Source organism: Bos indicus x Bos taurus, chromosome 13 (genome assembly GCF_003369695.1).
Source record: "Bos indicus x Bos taurus breed Angus x Brahman F1 hybrid chromosome 13, Bos_hybrid_MaternalHap_v2.0, whole genome shotgun sequence".
NCBI classification, from domain to species: domain Eukaryota; kingdom Metazoa; phylum Chordata; class Mammalia; order Artiodactyla; family Bovidae; genus Bos; species Bos indicus x Bos taurus.
This window is the reverse complement of record NC_040088.1, coordinates 4,426,168-4,431,530: the sequence shown is the minus strand read 5'-3', so window position 1 is coordinate 4,431,530 and position 5,363 is coordinate 4,426,168. Positions and strand designations below refer to the sequence as shown.

The 5,363-nt window shown below is 51.8% G+C and overlaps 1 non-coding gene across 1 annotated transcript; it reads right to left on the bottom strand.

Moving 5' to 3' along the window:
* Positions 1-763: 763 nt before the first annotated feature.
* TRNAR-UCU lies at positions 764-835 on the bottom strand. The gene has a single exon. It is a non-coding gene; the product is annotated as a tRNA-Arg (tRNA).
* Between the last annotated feature and the right edge of the window lie 4,528 nt (positions 836-5,363).

Sequence of the window (5,363 nt, the reverse complement as noted above, 5' to 3'; positions counted from 1 at the left end):
CTTAGAGGAGGGCATGGCAACCCACTCCAGTATTGTTGCCTGGAGAGTTCCATGGACAGAGGAGCCTGGCCGGCTACAGTCCACGGGGTCGCAAAGAGTCGGAGACGCCTGAGGGTAAGAACAAGAAGTGACATGGAGAAGTGGTGGCCACACTGGTAGGAGGGGGTAGCTACGCCCTGCTCCTAGAGGTGGTGATGACAGCAGGGCTCCTGCTAGGGGCCCCGTCCAGTCTCCATGGTGCTGGCAGTCCCGGGCAGCGTGGACCTCTGGAATTGCCCTGGGTTTGCGGGAGGCTTTGGGCACCGTGGCCCCTGCCTGGGTCTCTGGTCCTCCTGGAGCGTTGGTGGGTTCCTGGTAACCAGCTCCATAGCAGACTCTTGTCTTGACTGAAGTTGGACAGAGCTGGGTTTCGTTTCCTGGAGAATCACTTTAAGATGGTGCTAGACAAGATGGCATCACAGAGTGAAATGTTCTCTTTTCTCTTCTTTTTCAGTTTTTTTTGGTTGTTTGTTATTTAGGGGACGGTGTCTGCTCCTAGCACACTTAGTCTCTTTAATCTCTTCCTAATAGTTGTGACTCTCTCTTTTATTTATTTACCCAGCTTGATTCAGGTACAATTGACATATCAAATTATAAGATATTTAAAATGTATGTTGTGGCGATTTGATATACATATTCATTGTGAAAGGACTCCCCCCACCATGCGATCTCCCTTTTGTATTTATTTATTTTTGACCAGGCCAAGCAGTATGTGGAATCTTAGTTCCCCAACCAGGGATTGAACCTTTGCCCCTGCAGTAGAAGTGCAGAGCCCTAACCACTGGACCACCAGGGAGTGCGTACAATCTCTCTTTTAAACGGAATGACAACCCACTCCAGTATTCTTGCTGGGAAAATTCCATGGACAGAGGAGCCTGGCGGGCTCCAGTCCATGGGGTCACACAGGAGGATACGACTGAGTGACTGAGCATGCTCCCTTTTAAACAAAGCCAGTGCACTGGAGACCAGGGTCAGTATCTAGGTAGAACTGAATAGCGTGGGTATTACAAAGTAGTTACCTTTTGTTTATGGCAAGTATACGGTATCAATACAATGATTCCTTTTAAAAGTCTTTAAGAAAAAAAATCACAATCCAGTTCATGAAAAATGAATAATAGTACAGTAGTGTATTACGAGCACGGTTCCTGAATGAAAGAATTGGGGGAAGCAAGTGGCTGGGCCTCCCATTAGACACAAAATGGGTCCAAAGAAGTGAGTGGAGGGGTTCTCAGACACAGTCGAGCTCCCCGAACCCGAGGGCTGTTGGGGGGGCTGTTCCTTTCCCAGTCACTGTGCTGGTGAGCTGGGCCCTCATCACGTGCCCTGGAGGATGTAGCCAGCGCCCCCACGTCCCCCACATCCCATCTGTAGCGTGGGGACACGTGACCCTCCTGGGTTGCAAGCCTCCAGCCGGTATGAGCTCAGGGCTTGGCTGGCAACTTCCCTCCACTGCAGGGCTGGGGCTGGGTGGGGGGCACTGGGAGGGAGCCAGGAAGTTCTCTGGTTCGGGATCAGCCTCGGGTCTGGCAGGCTGGGCCTGGAGCTCTGGACTCGGGTCCAGCTGCTTTCAGCAGTCCCTGCTTTGCTTGGGGTGGAATGGGGGTGGCAGGAGCTGACCTGTCTGGGCTCCCCCGCCCTCTGGCTCTCCCAGCTCAGCAGTCTGTTCCTGTTCCAGGGCCTTACCGTTAGCTCTTCTTTCTCCTGCCTGGAAGGTTCTTTCCATCCACCGCCCCTGCTCCTCGATGAGGCCTCTGGCTGGCTGCCACCCTCTCAGGGAGGACTTCCCTCTCTCACCCTCTCAGGGGGACTTCCCTGCTCTCACCCTCTCAAGAGGACTTCCCTCTCTCACCCTCTCAGGGGGACTTCCCTGCTCTCACTCTCTCAGGAGGACTTCCCTGCCGTCACCAGCCGGTACACCCCATAGCTTCCATTTTAGAATTTATTAAATATATATACGGACACATGTATTTATTTATTTGGCTGGGTCAGGTCTTAGTTGTGGTGTTCAGGAACCGCTGTTGTGATGCACAAGCCCTGTGGCATGTAGGGTCTTAGTTCCCTGACCAGGGATTGAACCTGCATCCCCTGCACTGGAAGGCAAATTCTCAACCACTGGACAAGCAGGGAAGTCCCTTACATTTATTTTTAATTGGGAGATAACTTCTGTACAACGTTGTGTTAGTTTCTGCTGTTCAACAGCGTGAATCAGCTCTAAGTATACATATATCCCCTCCCCTCTGAGCCTCCGTACCCCCCACCCCTCACCCCGCCCTCTAGATCATCACAGAGGACCGAGCAGAGCTCCCTGTGCTCTGCAGCAGCCTCCCACCAGCCAGCTATTCCTCACGTGGCAGTGTGTGGATGTCAACACCACCATCTCAGTGTGTCCCCCCCTCTCCCCCCCACCCCCTCCCACAAGTCTGTTCTCTACATCTGGCATTTCTGTTCTTGCCCTGCAAATAGATTCTTCAGTACCATTCTAGATTCCATATGTATGTGTTAATATAGCTTACTTTCTTCCTAGCACTTCTTATGGCCTGAAATCAGGGTTCTATTTAGTGCCTGACTCCCCATGAGAACATGAGCACCCTGTAGAGGCAGCCAGGACTGTGTCCAAAAATGATTGCAAATCTTGTGAGGGCCACAGCAGAGCATGAAGGGGCCCGGAGCCCTTGTAAACCCTGGCTCCTGTGCTGCTCTGAGGTCTGCACGCCCTGGAAAGCAGCCCCGGCCAGGAGCTGTGTCGTGTTCACCAGTCCCCCAAGGCCCGGAACAAGCCTGGTGCATAGCAAGCCATCACTACATATCTGACGGCTGACTGAATTGATGAATGAATGAGCCATGTGACTCCAGAGCTGATGGCTTTAGCTGCTACTTTGTCTGAAAACAGAAATAAAATACTCCTCACCATTTATTATTGAGATCAACTTGTCCATTAAGCTTTAAAGGCAGGACCAGACCAAGAGGCTGGGCAAGGGCGGGAGGTTTATTCTAAGAGCAATTCCAAGAGCCTCTGAGGTTTTGCAGCAGGGCTGTGATGAGCTGGGGTCACTATGTGAGATAATGTCCAGTGGCCATGGGCAACGCAGAGTAAACTGGGAGGAAACTGGAGCGAGGAGGTCCTTGCAGTGGCCCGGATGATGGAGATGTGAGGTTATGGGGGGCTCCTGTGCGGGACCCCAGCCTCCTGCCTCGTGTGTGCTCCGCCGCTCAGTCATGTCCGACTCTTTGGACTATAGCCCATCAGGCTCCTCTGTCCGTGGAATTTTCCAGGCAAGAATACTGGAGTGGGGTGCCATTTCCACCTCCATGGGGGTCTTGGTCTTCCTGACCCAGGGATTGAACCCCCGTCTCCTGTGGCTCCTGCATTGAAGGTGGGCTGTTTACCATCGGAGCCTTCGGGGAAGCCCTCTAGCATCTTGTCTTACTCCCCACCAATACAATGGGCCAGATTTAAAGGCTTCGGGGTAATATTGTTTGGCTTGGGCTTCCCAGCTGGCGCTAGTGGTAAAGAACCTGCAGGAGACACAAGAGGTGCCAGTTTGATCCCTGAGTCAGGAAGATCCCCTGGAGGAGGGCATGGCAACCCACTCTAGTATTCTCGTCCGGAGAATCCCATGGACAGAGGAGCCTGATGGGCTACAGTCTGTGGGGTCACAGAGAGTCGGACACGACTGAGCAACTTAGCAGCAGCAGCTGGGGAGGTACCTGGCGGCATCAGTTTTCACCACAAAGGTCCGGGCTGGGCTGTACACACACTCCCCCCCACCCCCACCCCAGCCCTTCCCCTAATCCTGCGAATGGAGAAGATGGTTTATGATGAGAGCACTACACACCCCATAAAAGTTAAGTGTATTTATACATAACAGGCAGACCTGGAAAGCCCAAAGCAAAGTAGTTACGGGAAGAAATGTAGCCCTTGGAAGAAGGCTGTTAGAACCAGTGACATGGAGCCAGGGACTCCGTTTGAAGGAAAGGTGTTCCCTTGGTGGAACCCAGAAAGGTACAATTTAACTTGAATTACTTCTAACTCATAGTGCTTCCACCCTGGTGGCTCAGACAGTGAAGAATCTGCCTGCAATGCAGGAGACCCAGATTTGATCCTGGGTCGGGAAGATCCCCTGAAGAAGGGAATGGCAACCCACCCCAGTATTCTTGCCTGCAGAATCTCACGGACAGAGGAGCCTGGTGGGCTACAGTCCATGGGGTCACAAGAGAGTCAGACAGGACTGAATGACTGAACAACAGCAACAAACATGAAGGGAGGATAATAATAGTAACATCAGGAAATACCTGTGGAATGTTTGAGTATGCGAGACTGGCCCAGCCTTCACAAGGGCGTTTCCCCTGGGAAGGGGTACCTGTGTGACTACTGCCTGGCTAATTCATCTTGATTAAGTCTAGCTTTGTTACTAGAAGCTGAAAACCTAGTGAGGAAGTCAGCCTTAGCTGATATGAGCCACTTTGGTTTTTTTAAATATAATTTTCTCATTTTATTTTCATTCTTTTTTTTTTAAGTTTTATTTATCTATTTGGCTGCACCGAGTCTTAGTTGCGGCTTGCAGATTCTCTAGTTGTGACGCATGGACTCAGTAGGTGCCGCACGGACTTAGCTGCTCCACGGCCCGTGGGGTCTTAGTTCCTTGACCAGGGGTCGAACCCCCATTCCCTGCATTGCTAGGGGGATTCTTAACCCCTGGGTCACCTGGGAAGTCCTGAACCGCTTGGTTTTAATACTGGTTGTTAAAATATGGTCAACAAGTTGTTATACTCCAAACCCCTTCCTCCATCCAGGTTGCTCCCCTGGGACCTCCCCATTAATCCAGCAGTGAAAGGGTTAACGCCTAACCCCCTTGAGAGGTGCCCTGGAGTCACAGTCTCTTCTGATTGGTCAGGCCCCTGGTGTCTCCCAATAGTTAAAAATTTAGAATATTACCCTGGAGGCAATTTATACAATAATGAAATAAGACACAGTAAAAAGACTGCAGAGTGTCCCAAGGGCCCAAGCGAGTCGCAGTCACCACGCATTACAAGCTGCGGCGGCAGGCGGCTCACCGGGCCACGCCCCTTCCTGTCTTATCCGGAGTCCTCCTTTAGCCTCCTCCCTTAGCCTTCGTCCCAACCTCCCTGCCTTCACCTTCAGCCCCCAGCCAATCATCCTCCACTCAACAGGCAGAAAGACCAATCACTCGGCCTCAGCATAAAACCGGCAGATGCCTTCTCATGCTCAGGGTCATGTGAAAGCTCCTTTTCGAGCAGTTGCTGCAGTTTGCAGTGATTTATTTGTGGGTTGGTATTTTTTTTCTGTCTCCCCCACAGGGCCT